General features: G+C 43.6%; 1 long non-coding RNA gene across 10 annotated transcripts in view; it reads right to left on the bottom strand.

The window, feature by feature from the left end:
- Window positions 1-1,841: 1,841 nt before the first annotated feature.
- Window positions 1,842-27,591, bottom strand: part of LOC101748122 — a 30,216-nt gene continuing 4,466 nt past the window's right edge. For 2 of the 10 annotated variants that reach the window (XR_005847666.1, XR_005847669.1), the window contains exons 3-9: window positions 26,287-26,492; window positions 24,591-24,735; window positions 20,639-20,789; window positions 16,524-16,683; window positions 11,008-15,948; window positions 10,744-10,838; window positions 1,843-9,521 (exon numbers count right to left, since the gene is read on the bottom strand). This is a non-coding gene — a long non-coding RNA (uncharacterized LOC101748122). Of the gene's footprint in view, window positions 9,522-10,743; window positions 10,839-10,931; window positions 15,949-16,523; window positions 16,684-17,757; window positions 19,017-20,638; window positions 20,790-24,590; window positions 24,736-26,286; window positions 26,493-27,591 lie in introns of those variants that run through there. The other 8 variants (XR_005847675.1, XR_005847672.1, XR_005847674.1 and 5 more) reach the window with 8 other exon arrangements.

Raw genomic sequence — 27,591 nt, 5'->3', positions numbered from 1 at the left:
CTACCCTGCTTCTTCTTCCTGAAAACCACAAAACACTGACTGCTAAAATGCTGCTCGAGAGCAGGAGAGAACAAGCACTGTCTGTTCTCCTTTGAAGCCCCAACACCAACCGCACAGATCCTGCGATACTAAAACGATGTTTACAATGTGATAACAGCGCTCTCCCCGAGCAAATGGCACTGGTAATCATAAAATCAAACACCTTGGGCCATCCCTATTGAGCACAGCTTCCAACACTGGTCCCCAGGGGAGCCAGGCTCCAGCGCTCACCGGGTGTAACGCATCCCCTGACCCGCACTTGAACCCACCACTTGCTGTTTGCTTCTGCTAGTCTAAATCTGGAAGCGCGCTGTCTGGTCAGTAGCGTACTACCCAACCATTCAGCGAAATGCTCTAGATGCCATAAAAGCGTGCCTGTGCTTGCAAGAGGGTCTGAAAATTGACTTGTAAAATATAGCCCGCGCGCTGCTCGCAGCCTGCATCGCAGCCGGCCCATGTGCTGCTGCGCAGGCACCTTTGTGAGGCAGCCAGGCAGCAGCTGTGTGCATTGCAGACATTGTGGGTGGGTGTCTGTCTGCGCACTCCACAGCTGTCCTGGCTGCTGGTGAGAGCCGCCCTTGGGCATGCTGTGCTCTGCAGGGCTCTGCGGGACCCATCCGCCTCCTGCAGGGCTGCAGGGCAGCATCTGGGAGTTGTGCCCTTGTCCTTCCCCAGCCCTGGGGCTGTGGTGTACAGCACCCATCAGTGTGCAAACCTTTACTGATGTTTTTTGTGCTAAAGCTGCGTGTGTGTTCATGAGTTCAGCATCTATAAAGGACACTATTAAACCCTCCATAAATTTTCTCGTTATGCACTGGGGAAGGAAAACACCCTTCAGTTCTGATACCAAAAATTGCAGAACCGCAGCACAGCTGAGGTGTGAATGGATCCCTCTGGATCCCTCTGCTCCAGCCCCTGCCCCAGCAGGAACACCCAGAGCAGGGTGCCCAGGGCCACGTCCAGGCAGCTCTGGGAGATCCCCAAGGAGGAGACCCCACAGCCTCTGGGCAGCCTGTGCCAGTGCTCCGTCACTGCACAGCACAGAAGGGCTCCTGGTGTTCAGAGGGAACCTCCTGTGCTCCAGTTTGTGCCCATGGTCTCTGCTCCTGGCACCGGGCATCACTGGCAGAGCCTGGCTCCAGTCTGTGGCACCCTCCCTTGGGGATTTATGGACACTGATGAGATCTCCCTGAGCCTCCTCTTCTTCAAGTGAGCAGTCCCAAATATTTCAGAACTCTTCATCTCCAGTTTCATCAGCCCATAAGGGGAGAGAATCCTTTAACCACCTCTGTAGCTGGAGCCCACCTTCTACCTGCCCAGTGTCAAGAACATGAGTCTTCAGGAATGCATCTCCTCACTGCAATTCCAGCAGCCCTAAGGGTTGTGAAATATGTGGCCATGATCACCAAGCATCCCAGCCATCATAGAATCATTAAGGTTGGAATAGACCGCTAAGATCATATAGTCCAACCATCAGCCCATCTCCGCCATGCCCACTAACCATGTCCCTCAGCACCACATCTGCACATTTCCTGAATACCTCCAGGGATGGTGAATCCACCTTCTCTCTCAGCCTGTTCCAATGCACTCTTTCTGAGAAGAAACGTTCCCTAATATCCAACCTGAACCTCCTCTTGGTGCAACTTAAGGCCATTCCCTCTCATCCTATTGCTGTTACTTGGGAGAAGAGGCCAACACCCACCTCACCACAACCTCCTTTCAGGGAACTGTTGAGAGTGATAAGGTCTCCCCTGAGCCTCTTCTTCTCCAGACTGAGCAATCTCAGTTCTCTCAGCTGCTCCCCATACGACTTGTGTTCCAGACCCTTTGTGGCTTCATTACCCTTCTCTGGACATGCTCCAGGGTCTCAATGTCTTTCTTGTAGTGAGGGACCCAAAATTGAATGCGGTACTTGAGGTGATCTCACCTAAAAGTAGCTGGAGTCACTTTTCCTATTGACTTTCAGTGACTGCTGCCTCCCTCATTCAATGAATAACAAGCATCCCTATAGTATAGGCAAGGAAGATGTGTGCATAGACATCCATAAGAGTTTTGAGAGTACTTGCTTGTGTTCAGGTATTTCTGGCTTTCTAGTAGAAGCTGGAGTTTTCCACACATTGTTGAGGGGTCATTTCTGGGCTGTTTTTGAGTTTCTGAGCAGAATCTCCATTTCAATCACCCTGGTGAGAAGGCAGCATTTTTCAATGTGAAGTGTTTTCTTTTCAGTTGTGTTTTACATCCACATATGAATGACTTTGAACAGACTGTTTCTGAGCTTAAATATCACATTTCATTTTTAAGCAGGCCCATGTACTTTGCTCATTCTGATTAAAATCAGAATCTTCAAATCTTCATTACCTCTGCCAGTGCTCAAACCTCAAATCAAGGAGCAGTGATTGCAGTGAAGCAAGTGAAGGTCAATTGACCCGACCTGAACTAGTGCATGACATGGTGAGTGGCAGCACTGCGCACAGCAGTGCATTGGAACTGGATGGGCTTTAATGTCCCTTCCAACCTGAACCACTCTGTGATTCCATGATTCTATGAAGCAGCTTTGGTGCAGGACATGGAAACCACAGTTCTAAGGCACGTAGCATCATCTGATGAAAAAGAGAACAGCATTTCTTGCAGGGTTAATAACGTGTTGAAGGGGATTTTTCTAGGCTTGTAAGAAGTGGGGAAAGGTCAAAAAAGGAACACATTCTTTAAAAAATCCTTGTCTGATGATTTTTGTTTTTTTCACACCACCGGTGGGAACAAATTTGCCCTTCTTTCCTCTCCCCCCCAATCAGAAGTCTCAAAGAGGGTCGGGCACAGCGAAAATGTTGGGGACAGTTTCTCAGCCATCTCACCCCCCTGGCATTTTCTGGTGCAGTAAGGATATCTGAGAGCTTCAGGGCTTGGCCAAGGGGAACTGGACATCTTTAGGGAGCTCATTATCCTTGGAAGAAACCAATTAAGAAGCAAAGTAAAATAGGTAGATCAGCTCTTTCCAGTGAGGCTGTGGTCTGGTGCTAGAAGTAAACCTGAATGATAAATCGCATATTGTATGAAACTATGAAATCATATACCTCGTGGAGAAATGTATGCTAAGAAGTGTCCAGAAACAATTACTTTTATTGCCCATTGAAGACCATCTATCCAAGAACCAACAGGCACTGGAAGCTGTTCCATTGTCACTCTCCACACACCCACTGCTCTTATCAGGCCATGGCTCCCTCAGTGCCAGGCTCTTTTGGGGGCCCTCCCATGCTCCCAACTTCTTAGATCACAGCAAATTCTTTGTATTTACAAAATCTTTATTAGACTCCAGAGGCCACGGATAAAGACAAAAGGCCATAAAAACATCCACAGGAGGTTGGACCAAAAGTCCCTCCAGCCCAATGTCTTGTCTGTAATGCTGGCAATAGCAGATGCCGAGGGAAGAGCACAAGGCGAGGGCAAGCCTACAATAAAACTACCACGATATGCTCTGTCAGCCTCCAGTGATTTGCAGGTCAGGGACTTCCTGACCCAGATAGGGTATGTTTGTGTTTGAAGGCAGAGAAGGATTTGAACCTCTATTCCAAGCATTTGTGTGCTACAGGAAAAAACACTTGACCCAGCTGGAAAGAAATAAATGTTCTCTATAAACACAAAGCTGGCGGAAGCAGACTCAAAGGCCATTTCCAAGCCCAAGGCATGAGCTCCAAGGAAACACTCAGCTTTCTAATGCCCAGAAGAATCTTTTGCCCTGAGAAACTCCTGGGGCAGTGCTCACCAGGGCCCTTTCCCCTCCCCGGTGGTGTCCAGGAGAGAACAGCCAGGATGAGTTTGGATACAGTTTGCCCACAGTACCCTGAGTTGCATCAAAAGAAGGGTGGCCAGCAGGGAGTGGGAGGGGGATTGTCCCTGCTCTGCTGTGCTTTTTTGAGGTCCCACTCAGAGTACCATGTCCAGGCCTGGGGCCCCCAGTACAGAAGGATGCAGAGCAGTTGGAGCAGGTTCAGAAGAGGGCCACTCAGATGATCAGAGGGCTGGAGCACTTCTATGAAGAAAAGTTGAAGGAGTAGGGCTTGTTTAGCTTGTAGAAGAGAAGACTCCAGGGTGACTTCACTGCAGCCTTTCAGTGCTTGAAGGGAGCTTACAAGCAGGAAGGGGACTGATTTTTTACACAGTCTGACAGTGACAGGACAAGGGAGAACAGTTTTACGTTGAAAGAAGAGAGATTTAGGTCAGATGTTAGGAGGAAATTCTTTACTCAGATGGCAGTGAGGCACTAGTACAGAGAAGCTGTGGGTGCCCCATCCCTGGAGACATTCAAGGCCAGGTTGGATGGGGCCCTGGGCAGCCTGGGCTGGTAGGTGACATTGCCCACAACAAAGGGGTAGAGACTTTGATTCTATGACTCTCTGAGGAGCTCAGAGAGTCATAGAGAGACATGAAAGGCAAGCACATCTGAACACTCCCCATTTAGTAATTCAGCCAGATGCTAATGTTTCTTCCCAGCAGAAATAGCAGGGTTGGCAGGTGTTTTGTTCAGCAATCAGGCCCAAACGCTACCTAGCACCAGAATTTGCAAGTGAACCATCTCCTGAGCCAAATGCAAGTATCTGGGGGCAGACAACACCAGGAGGCAGTTGTGAGATCAGGGCGAGGGGATTGTTCAGTCTGAAGAAGAGAAGGCCCAGGGGAGACCTTATCGCTCCCTACAACTCCCTGAAAGGTGGTTGTGGTAAGGAGGGGGTCAGCCTCTTGCCCCATGTAGTAGCAACAGGATGAGAGGAAATGGCCATAAGTTGCACAAGGAGAGGCTGGGGATAGATATTTGAAATAATTTATTCTCAGAAAAAGTGGTAATGCGTTGGCACAGGCTGCCCAGGGAGGTGGTGGAGTCACCATCTCTGGAGGTGCTCAAGAGCCATGTAGATATGGCACTGACGGACGTGGTGAGTGGGCATGGTGGGGATGGTTGGTGGTTGGACTGATCCCAGTGATCTTCTCCAACCTTAATGATTCTGTGATTCTATAGAGGCCAGAGTGCGAGCTGCACCCTTGTGCTTTAAGCACATGCTGGCAATAGGCCAGGGCTGGGCACCCACAGTGAAGCCCTCCATCACTCGAAAGGCCAAGCAAACATCCCCCTGTAATGCTTGGCAGGGCCTCAGCGCTTGCATGAAGGCACGACTGCTCTTCAGAGCCACGCTACTTCTCTGCCTGCCACCACAACCCCCACAGAGATCATTTCCTGTTTTATTTTTACACTGTCATAAGCTGCTGCCAGCATGGGTGTGGGGCTGGGGGAGGGAGGAGGTGCCTGGACACACATTGGCAGGGGGTCGGCAGGATGGTGTGTGGTGGATGGAGCCTGAGGAGCAAGAGGCCAGAGCCAGGCTCTGTCAGTGGTGCCCTGTGCCAGGACCAGAGGCCATGGGCACAAACTGGAGCACAGGAGGTTCCCTCTGAACACCAGGAGCCCTTCTGTGCTGTGCAGTGACAGAGCACTGGCACAGGCTGCCCAGAGGCTGTGGGGTCTCCTCCTTGGGGATCTCCCAAAGTCAAGCAGCAAGAGTCAATACCAGAGTTGTCACCCCTTCTGCTTACAGTAATTGTAGCAGAAAAAGTCAAAAAAGGGAACTTCAGATGGCAAATGGTGCTAAATGATAAGCTAGACCAGCTGTATTACTGCCAGCATTGCCTTCTCCTCTGGGTCCCAGCTTCATGTTCAATTTACACTGGAACAAGTCTGCTGCTCCATCATACCCTGCCATGTTTGTTTTGTGTTCTTTTTTAATTTCCCTTGAAAATACATGAAGGGATTGGCACAGGCTGGGGGAGGTGACGGTCAGCTCGGAAGGCAGAACTGAAATTAGGAACAAACCAGCTGCTGGAAATCATTTCACAGGTTCTGGAGCAAAGTGCTCCGCTTCACTTAGAGGTCACTGTGCAACACAGGGCCTGCCTTTTCCATGGGGCAAAATGGGCTGTTTTTTGTTGGTTTAGTGCAGTAAAATCATTCGTGATAAGGCAAGGCTTTTTGCTCAAAGAGGCCTTTTTAAAATTCACCAGCCATCCCTTCCTGCTGCCAGGATAGCTGTAAAATTTGGCTTTTTTTTTTTTTTTTTTTTTTTTTTTAATGCCAGAACTCGTGTAATTTCCATGGCTGTGAATCAGGACGTCTTCATTCTTGTGGCATGTTTTTCACTTTTATGAACACTAATTTCGCTGCATTTTCGGAGCGGTGACTTTAGCCACAGCGTGGCTGCTGCGAAGTTCCCACGGCTACCAGTAGGACTTTTATGTGGGAAATCTGTGGGCAGCAGGGAGCCTCCCTGCTTGTATCAATAGGAACTTCCCAAGCGCCTCAGACTGACATTTTCTCAGCCCGGGATCGGAGCACACATGCTCTCATTTAGAGCTCCCTTCTCCGAAGCTGAAGGACATGTGTGATCATTTTAGCTCCGGCAATTTTCTAGCAGGCCTTTTGCACACAGAGGAATCCTGCGCAAATGGGTTTTTTCCTCTTCAGCCAGCAGAAACCCCATCCTGCAAACTGCTGAGCAGGGCACCGAGGGGTGAACACAGGAGATGCCAGCCAGGGCCACGTTGACCCCAGGCCCCCATCATGTTGAAGACCACGGAGGAAGCATATCAGAGTCCTACCAGTGTGGATGCTGCATTGCAGACCTCCCCTCACAAACTTTCTGAATTTTGGGGTGCACAGAGCATCCCTCCAGTGTGCCTCAACACCACAGAGACATCAGTTTTCCTTCTTTCTATGCGTCTGCTGGGGCTGTCAGGCCACCACCAGCAGTCATCCTGTCCCACAAGAGTTTCCCAGCCTTTCGCATCACAGCCATGCATTCCAGAGATGACCAGACACATAAATACGTCTTCTGTGCTTGCACACTGGAAGACTTTCTGCAGCTGGATAATAAGAGCATGTTAAAAGCATATATATTGTCTCCACCAGTCAAAAAAAAAAAAGAAAAAAAAAGAAAAAAAAGGTTGAATTTTTGTTCTCAGAAGACAGAAATGCAGTGGGAGGGCAACGGGCAAGTTGTACAGCTTTGGATTTATTAAAGATAATATATTGCAGGGAAAAATCAGCTGTGGTGGGACACTGTGTTTACTGGATGTTTAGAGAAGACCACACAACCCACAAACACGACAGGACCACGCTCAATGATCGTATCTCACTATCGCTTCCTATTTGCAGAACTGTAATTGTGGGAATTCTTAAGGTCCATAATCACTAAAAATGGATATCTGAACTCAGAAACCAGGGAGGCAGAAGCCCTCAAGGAATTGTTTTCCACTTCGGTAGAAACAAAAAGGCTGAATTCTTTGTCAATGAGAGATGGCCCAGTTTTGCAGCTTTAGGTTTGGTAGAAGAAACACCTGGCTGCCTATCAGTAACAGGGCAGAGTCTGATGAGAACAGAGGACAGAGATTGTCACTCATTTATCATGTGTAAGGATTTCATTGATGCACGTCATTCCAGGCAAGCTAAATGCAAAAGAGGTCTCAAAGTGATTCTTTTCTAAAATCTGTGTGAAAATAATCAACAGAACAGGAGAAAATAAACACATGATGTCTACAGGCACCCCAATTGACAGCAGGGCTGTGGTGTGAACCAATGTCATTATGTTACCAAGATCACTGCAGGGGGAAGGAGCCATAATGTTTCAACACAGAGAATGGCATCAACAACAGCTTGTGCTCACCCATTATACAAACCCATGGCACTCCAGTAGTCGTGATGTTTGAGCAATCCCTTATTGTCATGAAGAGCACGTTCACAGAATCACTGAATCATTATGGTTGGAAAAGACCACTGCCTGGTCCAACCATCAACCCATCACCACCATGGCCACTAAGCCATGTCACTCGTGTCCAGAGTATGGAGCTGGAGATGGGGTTTTGCTGGTGAGAGGAGCTAAAAAATGAGAAATGTGCCAAAGAAAATGAGGAAGCAGCAAAAATGAGATAAAAGATGGAAGAGAGCAGAAGGTCAACAGGTTGGTCTCTGCAAAACTTGTAAAGGCTTCTTGGTGTCGAGTCATGTGAAGGGAAAGTGGGTGGCTCTTGAGACACAGTAAAAATGAGAATTAACTCACCTACTAAATTCTCAGTCATCTTCCTCTTACAACCACTGCCAGGAAGTCTGATTAATCAGTCTAAGCTTAAATAGAACAAAAAAAGAGAAAATACTATGCAGTGTGACTGGTCCATGAGGAAACCATGAATTTGCTCTTTTAGTAATTAAAAGTGACCCAGCAGGTTTTCCAGAGCAATCATCTCTCATTCGGAGAATAAAATGTTCTCCACCCATGTACATGGAATCTACTGCATTCTCTACCCAGATAATCACATTGTTTTGCCCACTTGGATGAAGTTTCATTTTTGTGAGGTGGTTCCCCAGGTACCACTTATTTTTCTGCTGAGAAAGTATGAGTAAAATTATTCCAATGATGGAAAAGTAGAAATGCTTTAACTACCTAGTTGGTCATCTTCTGCAGATTTCTATGGAAGAAAAAAAGAAGTTCATTGCCACTGCCAACGTGAGATGCATATTTTGCTGAGTATGACTATGGCTGACAAAGTTTCCACCCCGAGTACAGTGCAGTGGAGACAGGCCTCACAGGTTTGTGTTTGACGTCTTGCTGTACAAAACCCGTGTACTTGTACAGCTCAGCTTGTGCTGCATCAGCTTTGACTTTCAAAGCCAGATTTCTACGTGTCTTCACCTTTGGATATTTTTAATGCATCTACTTCACTGAATGGGAGAAATATCATCAATATCTGTGTCTCAAGAGGTCTCCTCCAGATCATGCGTGAGACGTGGCTCTCAAGGCACTGTGTGGGGAAAGGTTCCACCACATTTAATCCCCTGGAGTACTTCTTCACGCAAGTCAGTGAGAGTAAATCCAGTGCAAAATGAGCAGAGGAGGCAGAAATGAGTCTGCAGGCAAAACCCCAGTGAGTCAAAGCATCGCTCAGCGACGACATCAAATTGTGCTGGTAGAGGTGAGGCAGCACAAATGCCGTGAGGAAGGTTGGGGCTCGTTAGTGTCTGTGAGGGTTTCTTTCAGACATGAGCACAGTCTGAAATCTGAAGTCCATAAAAACCTTTCAGTCACTCTGGATTTGGCTCTAAGAGAGAAGAGAAGGTTCTGGCGTTGAGTTTGAACATACCAGAGCAACTCAAGCCATTGAACTGGTGGCAATGTCACAGTGGAAAGAAAAAGGAAGCAGAACTGAAGAAACTTCTGAGAAATGTAAAAACCAGTTAACTGGACAGGAATTGAACAAGTCATCAAGCATTATGGGAAGAGGCTGGTTCCTAAAGGTATGTCCCATGCAGCCTTTCTGTTTATAAAGTTTGTATCAGCACTCCAGTAATCACACCTGGGCATTCAGGGCTGGAACTAGATGATCTTTGAGGTCCCTTCCAACCCAAGTCGTTCTATGATCCATGTCATTCTATAAGGATTAGGCTACTGGACAAGAGATAACATATACTTTAACACTGTCTGCAAATGAAAGACGTCATGGACTTAAGAAACTGCACATCTTTGTTACATAACAATACAACTAAAAACAAATAATGTATTACTTCATATGGCCATCTACTGAATTTCATATCAAGACTAATTTCATGTCCAAAATCACTAGCCTTCGCCTGCTATCAGATAGACAAAAGAGAAATTAGCACTCTCTTTTTCATGTTTCAGAACAAAAGCACAAGCTTTGAAGCGCTGCCTTTGTGAAAGAAACAGTTGTGGCCTGCTAAAACAAGCTTGTGGTAATGAAAAGGTTAACTAATTTGGTTTCCCTGATAAGTTTATCTATGATCAGAACTGAGTCATACAGAAAATACTCCTACAAGATTTGACCTTTTACTTGTATCCCACACTGAGATAATATTATACTTAAAATGGATATCAATAAGAACTTTGTTTTAAAAACTATATTTAAAATAAATTACTTTTAAATAACAGAAACTGTTTTCAATTAGCCCTGTTAAAGGAAATCAACTAGAAAGTTATGTATGCTTTTTTATTTTCTTTATATAAATTATACCCAGGAGTCCTATGATAGCAGCACTATACAAACTATGCACTACCTTTATATTTATTTCTTATCAAAATAAACTTAACAAATTAGATTTGTTTTTACAGCACTTTATATCCAATAATGACAATGTTGTATTGGTCCCAGGATAAAAACAATGAAAGTAGCAGCTGAATGGTATTTTTATTAAGAGTTAACAAAAATGTCCTGTGCAAACACAGGGTATAAAGAAAATTAATTCCATAATTCCTTATGATGAAGGCGTCCCTCCCTCTTCCCTTTTTTTCTCACAATATCAATCTCATTTGGAAAGATCGTTTTAAGGGGAAAACTTTAAGTTTTAGCATGACTTACTCAGCAAAATGATATAGCTGAACTTAAACACTGCTGACTGCTACGATTTAATATTAGGACCTGGCAAATGCTTTGATAACTTAATACTTTTTAAAAGAAAACTTGTTTGTTACCGAAGATTTTGGGAGCTCAGAAGAAATATAATCTGAAAAAATAACAGAGCTAAAGATCCAAAGAGAGGTTTCTTCTTTTTCCCATTTTTTCCATTTCCTTTACCTTGAGCTGGTTCCTCCATGTGAGCACATTCAGAGGCCTTTTACTGGTGGCAGATTCAAATATCTCTGAGATACTCACCGTACAAACTCAGCAAGAGTCCACGTTTTCCTCCAGCAGTGGAAAAATGGCAGGGCTAATAGTCTGGGCTTTGTTACTAAAAATGAGTCCTTAAACTAAAAAAAAATAAAATAAAAAAATAAAAATTAAAACATTGTTTAGAACATGTGGTTTGCTGCTATTAAGCTAACAGTGGAAAATCTCATTACTTTTAATTTTATTTTGTAGTGGGATTGTTTTGTAGACTGAGGCGAATTTTCTCTTAAGCAGAGCCTCCCCTCCTACCTTGCAGCATTCTACTCTGCAGGCAGCCCTTTGCACGGCTCGCCTCGGTGTTTCAGGTCAAAGTGCTGAATTAAAAAAAGAAAACAGATCTTTCCCCATGTGTGCCTCTCGCGTGCCAGCCTCTCCAGCTCTTGCTCTGACAGAGGAGTGTTCCACCCTGGGCTGGGGGTGTTCTCCATGCAGTGCTAGGAACGTATCTGCTCCGACTGAAAGCTCCACAGGGGCAAATAAGGCGTCAGATAGATCCTGATGTCACCTCTATGCAGGAAGCCCTGTGAAGAAGCAAGATGGGTGGGTGGAATTTGGATTCTGGAGCTCAAAGTGGCCAGAGTAGAAAAGAGAAGATTGTAAAGGTTTCTGCATTGGATTTCTTGCCAAAGTTTGGAAGCCTCTCATCTGACTTCTGACTTCGGATTGAGGCTACAATGATTTACAAGAACAGAGGACCAAATGTGCAATTTGAAGTGAAAATATTGCCAAGGCAGAAGCCTTGCTCAGAGCTTAAAAGCTTCTATATACACACATATGTATATCCGACTTACTGTGACTCAAATCTGAAACTCTTATGGTTTAAAATACCAAGTGAGATTCAGGGTCACATAATATTTGCTTTCCGTCAACAGCCCAGTGGATTTCCCTGTAACATATGCTTGCACATGACAAGGCTCACTCTTGTGCAGAGGTGAGCCATTATATTGTAAATTCCACTTGCAATACAATCCTTATGTAACCCAGATATCCTTATATTTTCAAGTTCAGCCATTCCCCTGGCACTCAGCACTTTTCCAGGTCCTGGTTCGTCATGAGAATTTGACATCTGCTTCCTGAATAAAAAAAATATACGCACATCAGATCACTGATGATCAGATACTATATTTCTTTTGAACATCTCTCTAGTCCTCAGTTCTTAACAAAGCTGCCAGAGGCTGAGCTCTACATCCAGATGATGACTCACCCAGCCTCACTGCTGCCAGGGCCTCGCTTTTCCATCAGCGGTCATTCTGGGAGCTCAGGAGGTCAGTCTCTCAATATTTTTTTGGAAATCAGGGAAGGAAATGGATCAGCTGCTCAGTGAATACAGGTCTTATGGGGAGTGGCTGAGGAAACTGGGATTGTTTAGTCTGGAGAAGAGGAGGCTCGGGGGAGACTTTATTGCTCACTACAACTGCCTAAAAGGAGGTCATGGCAAGGTGTGGGTTGGTCTCTTCTCCCAGGCAACAACGATAGGATGAGAGGGAATGGCCTCAAGTTGCACCAGGGGAGGTTCAGGTTGGATATTAGGAAAAACTTCTTCCCAGAAAGAGTGGTAAAGCATTGGAACAGGCTGCCCAGGAAGGCACTGTCCCAGGAGGTATTAAAGAACTGTGTAGACGTGGCATTGAGGGACATGGTTAGTGGGTATGGTGGGGATGAATTGGTGGTTGGACTAGATGGTCTTAGTGGTATTTTTGAACCTTAATGACTCTGTGATTCTGTGATTCCATGAAAGGAGGTACCCTGACTAGTCTGAACTCCCAAACACTCAGCAATGCTCTGCTAGAAGTGCCACTGTATGGGCACGGCTCGTATGTTTGTTTCTAGCCCACTGCACTATGGTTTTACAGAAAGCTAAAGCAAAGCAGAGGGCTGTTCATTGCTTCATTTTGAATAAGAGTGCCTGGGGAGTAGGCGTGTGATGTTTGCAGTGGCATGAGCACCTGCAGCTTGTGGGCTAGTGAGGAAGAGCAGCAGATGTTCAGCATCTCTGCAACATCTGGCCTTGAACTGAACACACATGGTGCCAAGGATGACCTTCCAGGGGTGAGTGGTTCCTGCCATTTTAGGACTGGGTGCCATTAAGAGCATTATCAGAGATTTAGGAAATGAGTTCAGAGCTGGATCTGGAAACATTCAGATCATTGTCTTAGAGATGAACAAAAGTCAAACGTGAACAGGCTGAAACAGATAAACTTTCATCTCTTGACATGTCCAAAGTACCAGTTGAGACTGAGAGCAAGTGCTGAGACCTTGCTGACGGTGTGATGCTTTGGAGCTGCACTACCCATAGTGAAACCAGCTCAATTTTGACATCTACCACATGTGCAATTGAAAAGTGAACTTGCAAAATGGGGATTATTTTGAGAGCTAAGTGAAACTAGCTTGTTCAGCCTGTAGAGCTCTTGGGTTCACTTTCTTACGTTTTGCTTTGTACAGTTCTATACACCAAGAGTTTTGCTTTGAGTTTTAGGTTCAAACAAAGCAAAACTGATTGCAAACCACTGTATTCTGACTTTTCAGATTGAAATTAGGTCTCACACAGAAATTATCAAGAGCCAAAGTGCAGAGCGCCGGAGCCTGCGTTTCAGCCCAGTCCATTTCCAAGCTGTCAGCCTGAGGGTCAGAGCCAAGCTTTACTTACACGCACTGATGCTGAGAGCTGCCTTCCCTGTGCGGTCCCACATCCGCACAAAACTCCCTAAAACCACCCGATTTCGCAGTTTCTTCCAGGAATAATAGGTGAAGCCATCCCAACGTTGTCAGATTTAACTAACGCCAAATAGCGCCAAGTTAGTAATTGTTACCTTCAACAGATTTGTTTCTAGCTAAGTCCATGAAAATTATTACAAAAGCACATAAATTCCGAGCTACAGTTAGCACTATTTTCTGCTAGAACGAAAGCCGCATGCTTACCTTTATTATAACAGACATGTCTTGCCAAAAGCAGTAGGGCAGAGTGTCCAGAAACACCCTCCTGAAGAAAGCTTTGAAGAAACACCTACTTAAACATACTTTCAGCCTTTATTTTATCCACTTTGCACATTTATTTTCTTAGCAGCCCTCGAGCCCAATGGTTAACACTTTGGATTATCGTTCTCACTGGCCACAGAAAATCATTTCTGTCTCACTTACAACAGCGCTTATTATCATACTTCCATGCTCATCATTTAACTTTCCACTATATTAATAACCTGGGCCGATTTTACCCAGCAAGCAACCTAAACCTTCTGACTTTGACAGAAACCTTGTGTGCTTGTTTCTCTTCTTAACCATCAAAGAAGGTCACTGAGCTACTCTAGGTATCAGCATTTTTCCTGTGTGATTCACTCACACCAAGCAAACCCTCTAGACCAACATTTCTTCCGTTTCTGAATTTGTACTTAACCAATAGGATCAACAGGTCCCCTTCTCCGTGGGTGGTGATAATGTCAGTACACCACTGCCCAAATAACCTTTCCCTATAGGGAAATGCTAACATTTAATTCTTTAAATTTAAACCACATGTATTTTGGTCTCATAACCGTACTCTGCATTAACTGCCTTTTGTTATTAATTTGTATCACTAAAAACCTTAATGAAACCGGTTATTTAAATTGGAAATGTTAAGTGCAGTAGACATCTAAAATTCGGGTATGAGCTATAATACATCAAAATATTTAAATAGTAACTAAATATTTTACCTAACCATTGTAAACACATTTGCAGAATTAATAATGACACAGCCCAGCGTATGTTCAGTGTAAAGCCACGTCTCCAAAGAGCTGTTCCCTTCAGCCCTTTGCAGGGAACATAAGCAACAGCCAGAGAGGCTCTTGAATGGTTTCTATCAGTTACCTTCATCTTACCCAGAAACAAAAAGTGCCATTTAAGTACTGCCTATGTGAGACCTCCGCTAAGGAGAACAAATTACGTGTGGGTTGGCCACATGCTATTTTCCTCCTGGTGTTCTCTGAAAGAGGCACTGCCACTGTATACGTTCCCCATAAATATTGCTATGGGGTGACCACAGGCACACAGCTGCCAGCACAGTGCAAATACTACCATTCGGGACCAGGACCCGGGGACTCTTATTCAGACAACAGGGAAACTAAACTGTTCTTCAGCAAAATGTAGCATGACTTGAAAGTATCAAAAAAAACCAAAAAACCCCAAAAGGACCAATTAAGGTCTTAAAAATTTGGGGGGAGGAGGGTAAATTTTTACATTTCTTCAGTATTTACACATATGAGCTAGATAATGGTTGCATTGGTCTGTGCTTACAGTCATTATTTTAAATGCATGTTTCGTGTCTCAGCATAAAGATTTGCTACCTGTAAAGCCTTAAATTGCAGATCACAGAGTTTCCATACCAGCGCATTATTTTTTGAATTGCCTTTTTCAAAGCACGCGCTGCCTCCCAGGTGCAAATTTACACCATCTTCTTTGTTTTTTAAATAGGAATTCTGTAACTCATTTCACAAGCCAAAAAGTTCACCACCCAGAACCAGTTGGGAATCTTCCTCTGGACTAAAATCACTGAATCATAGAAGCATAGAATTGCTCAGGTTGGAAAAGACCTTAAAGATCATCGAGTCCAACCATGACCTAACCACACTACCCTAACTAACAACACTCCGCTACATCACGTCCCTGAGCACCACATCCAAATGGTTTTTAAACACATCCAGGGATGGTGACTCAACCACCTCCCTGGGGAGTCCATTCCAGTGCTTAACAACCCTTTCTGTAAAGAAGTTTTCCCTGATATCTAACTTAAATCTCCCCTGGCACAACTTGAGGCCCATCTGTCCCCATTCAGTCTTGGGGAGCTCACTGGGGCTGGTAAATCATATAAAAAACAGCAGTCATTGGAGGTGGCTGCAATAACAAGAGATATCCTTGGGGCTTGGTCACAGATTTCAGGATGCTTAGGTTGCAGCTCTCTGTGGCTTCCTGCAATTCTTTCCCATCTCACAGTCTTTCATTTCTATAATTCCCAGTCCATAAAATGCCGTCGCGCGCTCTGGGATGTGGTAAAAATGTTCAAAATACCATTGCTCCCTTCTAAAGAGACAAACCAGTCCCAGTTCTCTGTAGGAGCGTTCCTGCACCTTCCTCCTGCTCAGACTGCTGGCACGAGTGACGTCAGGGGAGGGTTTGTTTCTCCTCTCACACAACCACTGCTGCTGTGCCTGGGGGTTCATCCTGGAAAAGATTCATACAGACTCATTAAAAAAAAAAAAAAAAAAAAGAGTGAACAAGAACAATTTTTCTGCTTCATTTGCTAATTACAGAATTAATATTTACACGATTAAGCCCGATTTCCTGATTGCTTTGTGGGTCACCCTACACCAGGCTTTTTTTCTGTAACAATTTGACTTTTAAACTTCTGCAATAATAATCCAAATTCCTGTCGATCATAGTGCTGCTGACCGATAAAAAACAGTTCATGGGAAAGTTTTATCTGCCTGTACAATCCTCATTGATGCCTATAGTGAATTTCGCCTACAGTTTGCTACCCTCTCGCAATTTTAGCTTCATTACGAGTTATAGGTTTTACACTTATGCAGTATATCGTTTTTATGCATTAAATTCTAGAAGAACTTTTCAGTAACACTCAGTCCAGCATTGTACAATTCCTATATAACCACACCAACTAATGTATTCAAGGTTTTTAACTTCCCTCCTATTCAGCAGACCATCAAAAATGAACCTGATTAACATAGCTTTGTAATTACTGCGTGTATTTCTCTAATTTTCTGTAGCTGAGTGCCTGGTACCTGAAGTTATCGCTTTCTTCATCGAAATTAGTTTGCTCCATCATGCCCTGAACTGAGGAATTATGCTTATTTTTGCCAGGCTCCCAACACTGTTGAACCTCAGAGCACTGTGTTCTTGTTGGGAAGCCCCATTTTCTCAGCCAGAGCCTGTATGCGTTATCTGCAAGGGAAAGATGGACTGTTCAGTGCCCCAAGCCTTGAACCTCACAGCTGTCTTCTTGTGGTCACCCGCAGCATCAGCAGCTCCCCACCCGCACACGGGTTCAGCTCAGCCACCTTAATTCAAAACAGATCCTTGATGGCATCCTGTTAAACACAATAACCCTCTACTTTCTAGATACGGAATTACTTTCCTGCCCCTACTCCTTGTTAAACTTGGATAAAACACCTTAGGTGGAATTACTTTCACAGCTGCGCCACCTTTAATTTTGTTAAGCCTTTGTAAAGGTGTACTGGGTTTTTTTTTACAGTGTCCTTCTACAGCAGTATCAAAGTTCAGATGCCTACAGGAAGGTACCCAATGCCCTCTGGAGCAACCCAGAGTATCTGCAGCACCTGCAGTGGGCTGATAGTGACAGTGTGGGACCTACAGGAGATGTGCACCATTGAACTGTCAGCAAGAGGCCAGCTGGGATTCCCCAGGGGGCTCCAAAGTGACACAGGAGGGCTAAGCTTAAGCACGTGCATTTCTTCCAAAATCAACACCATAAAGTATAACATAAAGAAAATAAAATAACTAAACAAAAATTAATATGATCACTTAACTAAAAGCTTGGAAAATAATACTCCAAAGATATAACTTCCCTTTGATATGCATACTAAATCCCATACCTTCCCATAAAAAGGCCAGTTGTAGATAATGACTGCACATCATCCAGGTCCCATAAAAATAAAGTGCATAATGGAATAGCTAAATTCACTGCACTTTGATACCCTTTACTTCATATTTTAGAAGACTGATACATTTTTGAAGTTAAATACTGAAAACAATAATTGTTTTGAACTGGTCAAGAGTGAAGTGTTTAATTCTAAGTTCATATGCTATTTTTTCTCATTCAGCAAAAGAGTGTTTTATACCGTCCACAAGAAAAGCACTGTGACACTCGTATTTAAATAACTTATTGAAAAAGATATGGATGCCTATGGCACAATTATTTCCCATCACTTCATTGTAAGTCCAAATTTTGAAAACATAAAATTAATTCACATCTTAATGTATTCCTCAGAGCCAAACCTTGGAGATTGTTCTCATCTTTCCCCTGGATAAATTCCTTCCAGTTCCTAAAGGGAGCCTTCAGGAAAGCTGGGGAGGGAAGGACTCTTTATTGGAGAGCGTAGTGATAGGACAATGGATAATGCCTTTGAAGTAAAAGAAGGGAGATTTAGATTAGACACTGGGAAGAAATTCTACACTATGAGGGTGGTGAGGCCCTGGCACAGCTGCCCAGAGAAGCTGTGGGTGCCCCATCCCTGGAGGCACTCAAGGCCAGGTTGGATGGGGCCCTGGGCAGCCTGAGCTGCCCATGGCAGGCGGTTGGAACTGAGTGAGCTTTAAGGTCCCTTCCAACCCAAGCCGTTCTGTGATTCTATGAAATTTAGTCTGAAAGACAGAGCACTATAATCATCAGAACTGTAATGGGTTGGAACAAACCTCCAGTGGAATACAAGGTGGGCAGTACAACTCCTGCATGGATTTTACAGCAAGTTTGGTTTTAACAGCCAGAAGACCAGACTCAGCAGACCTGGAGTCCTCGAGCAATAAGCCAGTGGTGTCTTGATTCTTCGTAATTCTGGCACAGCTTTCTCAGTGTGGTTATCAGAAATCAAAATTATGCTCTTTTATGTTAAAGGAATCTGCATCTAATAGCCAGGTGAACACTTAAGGGGTGACATAACTGTTAAAATAGACATTAAAATGATTGCGTGATTCTCCCAAGTTTTATTTATAAAGTAGAAAGTGAAACTCTACTGATCTTTACTTCAGACTCAATCTGAAGCAATTCTGCTGATTTCAGTTGCTTCAATGAGTTTACTTCAAGCTTGTAACAAAATAAATGAGATTTGCATTCATCACCTTAACTGTGTATGCCCTTTGGGGGAAGTAAAGCCCAAAGCCCGTCGTAAAAACTGATGATTATCACTATTTGACAGCCATCATGGGAGGAGAGTTCACAGTGGTGAAGGTGACACACACAACTGCAAAGGGCAGGAGACAGCGTTAACCAGGCATTGGTTTGCTTCAGCTATCCTCTGCCCTCTGTTCGTTAAATGGCAATATGTTACACAAAGTGCAAAGATTCTGAGAAAATATTCTGACAGTCTGCTTCATTGCAGACCAGCCAACTTCGTCTTGGTTTTTATTTGGAGTAGCGTATTCTTCAAAAGCTGTATTTTAAAGCAAACTTTTTCTTTTTCTTTTTTTTTTCATCTGTCACAGCCAAATTCTCCAGTTCTGGGATTCACAGTATTTTCCTTTTTCCAGAATGACACCTGCTGGTGGGAGAAGCATGGATGAATTACAGATATTCTGTGGTTCAATAGCAGCTAACCTAACCGTACTCTCTGAGTGTGCTCATCACCTGTGCCCAGCAAACTGTTGATAATAAAGATCTGGAAATGTAAAGATACTTTAAGGAGCAAGTTGTAGAAGCAACATAGTTTTCAAATCTGATTTAACATTTGCTCTTATTAAATCACTAAGATACCATCCACCAAAGCAATGCTTCAGTGGTGTTTCAGTGTCATACTGTGTGTACTATTTTGGGACGCCCACAGCACGGATATGTCAAATTGAGGTGAAAGCCTGAACGAAATCCTTCCTATCCCATGCAAAAAGCTGCTGTGCTGCCTCAGACCTTTCAGTGTGAGCAAAACCAGCTGCTAACGCTATTATTGGTGCTTAACACTCCAAAAGATTAGCATCTCAAAGAGAAGCATTATGCACATGTCCCTCAACCGGTATACGAGGACATAGCTAGGAGAGACAGAAAGCAAGCTGTACCTTTGCCAAAACGATGACAAATGCTCCTCAATATGCCAGGCAGCACCAGGATCTGTTAATGGGCTTCTGCACCAGCAGCACCTCTGTTGTCTGGGGCTGCTGGAGAAGACTTCAGCTATAATGGAGCCAGACTTGAGCTTTTCATGCTTTCAGCACATTCGCCGCAATATTTCCAAAAGCGATTTCCAATGCTTGGAACATCCTCACTGGGGATGCACAATTTTATCTCCTTTTTCTGAGATGCTAACTACCCAAAGTCCCCTGTAATAGCAAGCTAAAGCAGAAGTGCCCATGGCCCTCAAGAAAACCTATATATTGGACTATGGAAAATCTAGAAATCTGAATTATTGAAGCTACTCTCAGATAATTGCGGGTGGTAACTCTGGTCATGTACTAAATCACATTTTGAGACCTGTATGATTTGAGCCGAACTTATGAAGAAATATTTGTGAGAAAAAAAAATGTCCAACTAAAAAGAAAACAGTATCAGAAATTCAATTCAGAATTAGAATTCAATGAATTCTTTTGAATTATTTACAAGGTAAACATAGAATCATAGAATCATAGAATGGTTTGGGTTGGAAGGGACCTTTGAGAGTGCCAACCCCCTACTGTAGGCAGGGACACCTCCCTCCAGACCAGGTTGCTCAAAGCCCCATCCAGCCTGGCCTTGAATGCTTCCAGGGAGGGGGCATCCACAACCTCAGGGTAACCTGTTCCAATGTCTCACCACCCTCACAGTAATTAACTTCTTCCTAATGTCTAGTCTAAATCTACCCTCTTCCAGTTTAAAGCCCTTTCCCTTCATCCTGTTGCTCCATGCCATTATAAAAAGTCCCTCCCCAGCTTTCCTGTAGGCCCCTTCAGGTCTGAGTGGAAGGCCACTATAAGTTTCCCCCGCAGCCTTCTCTTCCCCAGGCTGATGACTCCCAGCTCTCTCAGCCTGTCCTCATAGGAGAGGTGCTCCAGTCCTCTGATCACCTTCCTGACCTTCCTCTGGTCCTGCTCCAGCAGCTCCATGTCCTTCTTGTGTTGGGATCCCCCAAACTGGACACACATTCAAGTGTGTTCCTCTCGAGTACATTATTAAAATATAGATAATTTTATGGCATACCTCATCGCAATGCCAGAAGGCAAATTTCTGTGCTGATTAGAGAATTAGAATGCAACTTAGGAGCCTTGGCTTGGATTCCTGGATTTGTCACTGGCCTCCTCTACAGCTCTGAGCAGACAGCTTCACATCTCTGTTCCTCCAGTTCTCCCATCTGTGAAAAGACAATAACATTTTTATGTTTTATGATTTATGAAGATAGTTATGTGACGGATTTCCAGAGATTGCTTTTATTTTGGAAAATGCAAGCACATGAAAAAAGGGGTATATTGCTGTAAACTCACTGGATAATGGGAGACACATGAGGCTGTTTGCCTCAACGGATAGTTCAGAGATAGAGTTTCTTCAGACATATTCCTTGTAAAATTCATCATGTCCAGACAATGGCTGCACATACTTCTGGTTTTTGAGTCCTTGTTTGCCATGGCAAATGAAATGCATGCATGTTATAGGAACAGCCCAGAATTCAAATAAGCCTCTGCAAAAGGATGAGAGCTCTGAATTTGGTCAGATTTTCCTGCTCTGTTAACTCTGCCTATTGAATTCACATCGAATGGAATAAACTTAGCACTGGAACTACTTTCACATCCTTATCTTTTTACTCCATCTTGGACGTTCTGAACTTCTACCATCAGTGGTCACCAAATTACCAAGTACTTGTCCCAGAAGTACAAATGCTACGTAACTGGACATCACTTACCTAACACCAACCTGAACAGCAGTGCCTCTGCACAGAGGAAGTAAGAATGCTCCAGAGCACTGCATATATTGGTACTTTCCTCTTTTATTGCCTTTTCCCCCCCCCTTTATACTCTACTTTCTTTCATTTGGTTTCTTTGCCATTTTATAACCATACCCTGAACACCAGAACGACAGTTATTGATTCTCCATCTAAAAACATATACTTTCAGAAGAAGTATCATATATTTTAAACTCTGTTAAGAACAAAATGGCCTGCCCAGGGAGGTGGTGGAGTCACCGTCCCTGGCGGTGTTCAGGAGCTGTCTGGATGAGGAGCTACGAGATACGGTTTAGTGGCTTGTGGTTGCAAGGGTAATGGGAGGACGGTTGGATTAGATGATCTTGGAGGTCCTTTCCAGCCTTGTGCTTCTATGATTCTATGAAAACAGAGGTAATCCACACTGCAGTCTGAATCCACACAGGACCACTAAACACTGCACGCTGTGCAGGATGTAATATCAATTCATGGAGAGAAAAATACATAACGACCTCATCCAAACTAGCTGCAGGTAAACTCAATTAGGGAATTGCAGCTTCACTTCTCCTCCCCACTTCCTCTCTTTTTACTTCACTACTTCTCTCCCTTCTCCTCAGAGAAAAAGAAATATCGAATACTTTGCTGTACCACAGCAAACTCCTCACTGAGATCCAGCAAGGTTAGGTTTACAAGATGCCCTTTTTCCATCAAGTCAAAGCTCCAGATTTGCATATCATTTTCATATTTTTTCCCAAAATTAATTATTTTAATACTTCTTTCTATTTACTAAGTACATTGCTTTTCCTTCAAGATCTGTTTTAAAGACTTGTGCCCTTGATCTTTTTACCCAGATTAGCAAACTTGCTCTTATCCCAGTGACTCTTCCCTTCTCATAAGATACTCAAGCATGTGGTTTCATACACCTATTTTGTCTGAATTATGAAATAACAGCTGCCCCATGCCACTGACTTGATTGTCCTGATTTTGCCCTATTTCTTCCTCATTTTAGCCCAGAGGTCCAATGCAGATTGTATTTCATCTTGCCCTTGCCTTCACTGCAGAGGAGCCTTTCTCTCTTCCTCAGCCTTTTTTAGATGAAGAAGTTTTTGCGGTTTCCTTCGGAGTCCTTCCATTGGTTCTTACTTCATTCCTACATATCCTGCTCTCTGACTCATCACTTTCTGTGTCAATTCCTCTTCTGTCTGCACTACTTACAGACGTATTTTCACTGATGATTACCCATCAAATTAAATAAGTTGCTCTTACCATTTTTTCCTTTGTTTGGGACACAAGTTCTGGATAGTTGTTACACTTGAGGGAAAAAAAGAATTAACAGATAACCTCTACAGTTCAGCTCCTTGGTTCCTCGATGCGGATGACTTCAGCAGTTAACTCATGTAGCTTATCAAACCTTTTTATCTTCAAAATCAGGAACCTTAACTACAGTTCTGCTTCTATTTAGTCTTCTATTTAATGCAAATGCAATAGGCTTGTGAGTACTTGTTTCAAAGTTCTTTATATATTAATTTTTCTTTAACAGCCATGGTCTTCATCAAAAGTAAGTCTAAAATAGGATCAGTTGAGAAGTCATTTGGTGACCTACTCTGTTTATAGGTACATGGGCCCTACCTTGAGAAGTAAGGCCCTACTTCTGCGTGTCTTTCACTAGAGATCACAGAATGAATCATAGAATGACAGAATAGCCTGGGTTGAAAAGGGCCACAATTATCATATAGTTTCAAACTCCCTGCCATGGGCAGGGTAGCCAACCACCAGACCAGGCTGCCCAGAGCCACGTCCAGCCCAGCCTTGCAATACAGAGTTGCATCTCTGAATGAGATACTGATGAGAGACATCTAGGAACGATAAATCTTCCCTAAATATGTCATTTCCAGTTGTATTTGTTCAACTAATTATACTATTTGTGTCCTGATGATAAGGATGGAAAGAAAGCTGCAGCAGCGATCCGGAATGATCCCTACTTGTTCTAACTAATGTTTCTCAAAGGAATTTTAACACAAATTTTGTGTTCAGCCAGCAACAAGTCTGTTCTTTTTTTTTTTTTTATTCTGTGGGACAATTTGCAACAAATTATTGTTTTCTTGTAGAAAGCCAGTATATAAAATTTTCAACCCACTCCCAAAGCACATGCATCATTAGACAGCACAAAACCTGGGGCTGCTGGACTCCTGGCTGCCCTAACACTGATGTACCTCAAAAAAAGCAGCTGCTCAGCAGTGAGGAAGCCTCAGAGATGGATATTCAAAAGGGGCAACAAGTCTGAGGATCTGGGAGGCCTGGGGAGGAGAACCAGGTAGGTTTGAGCCTCCACCAGCCTGGGAGGAGGGAGCTGGAGAGCTCCAAGCCCTCTTTGTAGACAGGGAGGGAGCCAGCTGTGCTGAAGCAGGGTGGGAAACCAAAGATATTCCTTTCTAATGGTGGTGTAGATTTTACCCACCCTAAAGGTGAGCTCACCCACTGTTACATCCCATTGCATTCTTGCTCAGAGCATCCCAGAGGCTGGCCCAGCAGGGACCCAACTGCCCCCCTCTGCTCCCTTGGGGTTTCACTGCCACACCTCAGAACACCAAAGTGGCCCTTTCCAGCCCTTTCCCATTGGGAACGTTTTGACACTGCTCTTCCCTACAGAGCAATAGCATTTCCAGTTACCACTAAAATATGTAAAACTTTCACAAGCATCAAAAATGTGAAGCAAGAGCAGCATTTCAGCCACCAAATGAGTAATACCTCTGAAAAAGACTTAACAAAAAGTTTGTGGGAATTTTTGTCTAGCTTTATTTACTGCTACAAATTGCTTACCAGATCGAGCCTGTTCAGACTGCTGTGCTTGTTACACCAGCAGAAAAACAGCTTTAACTCTGCAAGTCCTTTTTTTCTTGCAGTGTACTTTCACTCACTTTCACTAACACGATACGAAAACGATGCCTTGGGATTACAACTGCGTGATGGAAACTTTTTACTACACTTCAGTGAACCTTAGGGGAAAACACGTACATATATACTGTGGATATTATGCGGATTTCCAGGAACCCTGTCAAAATTATCTCATGAAACAACATTAAAAAAAAAAAAAAAAAAAAAAAAAGACAACTAGGAAGAAAATAGCTTCATTAACTTCTTCCATTACTCACACCAAACGGTAGATACGAGATCAAAACCAAAAGGATTATTTTCAAAAGCCTTCTGAAAATGTGCCTGGGTTTCCTCCCCTGTTACCTCTGTGATGCATGCAGACAATGAGTAGCCCGTGGTCTTCCGAGCATCAAAACACCACCTAAAGCAGCAACGTCATTCCAGATTAGGTCCAAAATGCTGAATTGTTTAATCCACGAACAAACAACAATGTGCTTTGCTTATACATCTGCAAAAAAAAAATATATATATATATATTTATATATAAGGTATGATGAAACAGAAAACTCCCTTTGTGGTTTTTTGTATATCATCCTTGCCACTTTCATAATTAGAGGACATAGGCTACCATTAAAGTCAATTGCCAAGTTCTCATTGACTTCAGTAGATGTAAACCAGGAATTAATATTATGCTTTTCAGTTTTCTTGAGGTTTAAACACCCCATAAAACAAATTTACAGATGAACTAGTAAATGTACACTTACAAAGAAACCTCCTAAGGAGTCCCTGAAGCCATATTTTTAAATGCTGCTATTCATTTGGTTTCTATCGACCAGATTAAGGGACTGTCAAACAAGGGTGCATAGATCAAGAGCCGCAATAAGAAATGCTGAAAATACACTCCAAAAGTCTAATCTCAAAAATACCATTTGACATACTTGACAAAATGGACTTAGAAGAGGGTTTCATGTTATGTGACATGTTTCACATGCGCGGGAAACCCTATCTATTTATTTATCTGTCTATCCATTTTACTGATCTGTAAATGAAAACATGTACAGTAGACGCAGCACTTTTTTTTTTTTTTCCAGGAACCCTTTCAAAACCACTCACATAAAAATACAAGAAAAGCTAATTGAGAAAGAGAGTCTAACCGATGAGAAGTCAGAAACGCTACCATCCGGAGCTGAAGTTTTCTTCTATACAACTATGTGCCCATTGGGCATAATTTTTGATCTTGCAGACTTTCCACATGTAAAACTCCAATTGACTTCAGTGCAAATGAATGAACTGCAGGATCTAATTAAGCCTGATGAGGTTTGAAAAACAATCTCATACGCTGCCTGAACATTTCCATGAATTACAAAGATTTTCAAGATACTTTGCCTAGCTCATTGCCAAGTAAGCATCTGCCAATATTTAGAAGGACAATGCATAAATATAAATATAAGGTGAGCATTAGATGATAAGCAGATATAAGGAGCTAACAATTACCTGAACTGGCTTGATGAAGGCTTTATTAATGGAACATCATACATGACATTGCCATACAAAGAGTGGTGATTGATGGATGACATTTGCATAATAATCTTGCACTACTGGCACGAGCAGAAAGGCCCTTTTGACAATTAATAACCACTTGGTAAATGTTTGCCTACTACCGCACAGAAGCATGGTAGGACAGGCAGGGATATTGTCCAGCTTTCCAGGGTAGAATTCAACCACCTCAACTAGAAGGCCTTGTTTTCTTTTTCTACCACATCCTGATTTATTCAGGAAAAGTCTTGCTACATGTGAGCTTCTCTACACATGAGCTGGAGTTCTGCAGTTGCCATCCATCGACTCTGCTCAGTGCTGATTCATCTTCAAAGCCGATATATGCTGGATGTACGGCCAAAACCAGATGAGGATAGATAGCATACTCAAAAAACTCAACTCAGTGTTACAGTGCTAACACATGTTGGAAGCAAAACGAGGCTACAGAAATCAGTCTTTTAATTTTTGTAAACTGATCCTGTGTTCTTCATAGACCTGCTGTTACAAAACTAATGAACCTCACCTGGAGTACTGTGTCCAGATGTAGAGTCCTCAGTACAGGAGATACATGGACCTGTTGGAGCGCATCCAGAGGAGGGCCACAAAAATGATCCAAGGGATGGAACACCTCTCCTACAAGGACAGGCTGAGAGAGCTGGGACTGTTCAGCATGGAGAAGAGAAGGCTCTGGGAAGACCCGAGAGCGGCCTTTCATCATCTAAAGCAGGGCTGTAAGAAAGAAGGGGACAGATTCTTCAGCAGGGTTTGTTGTCATAGGACAAGGGGAAATGGTTTCAAACTAGAAGAGGAGAGATTTAGACTGGATATAGGAAAGAAGTTATTTGCAGTAAGGGTGGTGAGGTGCTGGCACAGGTTGCCCAGAGAGGTGGTGGATGCCCCGTCCACCCAAGGTCAGGCTGGATGGGGCTCTGAGCACCTGATGGAGCTGTAGGTGTCCCTGTTCATTGCAGGGGAGCTGGACCAGATGGCCTTTATGGGTCCTTTCCAACTCAGTGATTCTATGATTCTAAGACTATTTTCACTACGTAGCATCATACCCACAGAGGTCCATCATCTGAGATGGTGCCCTCAGGCCCACACAGACTAGCAGAGAGACTGATGGCAAAGAATCACAGAATGGTAGGCTAACTGAGGTTGGGAAGGACCTTAGGAGTTCACGTGCTCCACGCCCCACTCACAACAGGACTAATGTCTACATCATGTTTGGCTCCCAAGGCCTTCTTGGCCATTCTCTATGTCCATTCAGGAAAGTGGCAAAGAAACCATGCCAGAGGATGGCCAACAAATGATAAAATTTGAGAGCCCCACATTTCCTTTAAGGGCAGCAGGGACAGGCTGCAGCTCCAAGTAAAGGCCAGGGGCAATACCAGAGGGGTCACTTCCAGCCTAGCCACTGGTGCACCCAGCTGGTGACTGCTCAGCCATTCTGTGAGGACGATGTATGGAAAGTCTGAGCATGGGAAGGAGCTGTGTGAGGCAGGGAAGATGAAATCTCTGGAAATATTTGCTGTTAGGTCTTAGTAAATCCCTATGGAATATTTGGTAACTCTGTTTTTTTCCACTTCTTGAAACAGTTGACCAAATTTGAAAAGCTTCGTGGGGATGGCAGAAGTCATATGCATGATTCAAAGGAAGAGAAAGATCTGTCTTTGCTCTGAAACCTCTTAAAACACAGGGTCAGATTAGTATTACTTATTTCTTAAGTAGAATAACAAGCTTTTTGGGTTTTTTTTTGTTTTTTTTTTTACCAGCCTCCTTATAGGAAGTTCAATCACTTTGGCTAATACTTAAAAAAAAAATCCTAGAG

This window comes from Gallus gallus, chromosome 1 (genome assembly GCF_016699485.2).
Source record: "Gallus gallus isolate bGalGal1 chromosome 1, bGalGal1.mat.broiler.GRCg7b, whole genome shotgun sequence".
NCBI lineage: Eukaryota > Metazoa > Chordata > Aves > Galliformes > Phasianidae > Gallus > Gallus gallus.
The sequence above is the reverse complement of the archived record's forward strand: the minus strand, read 5'-3'. Positions and strand labels throughout refer to the sequence as shown.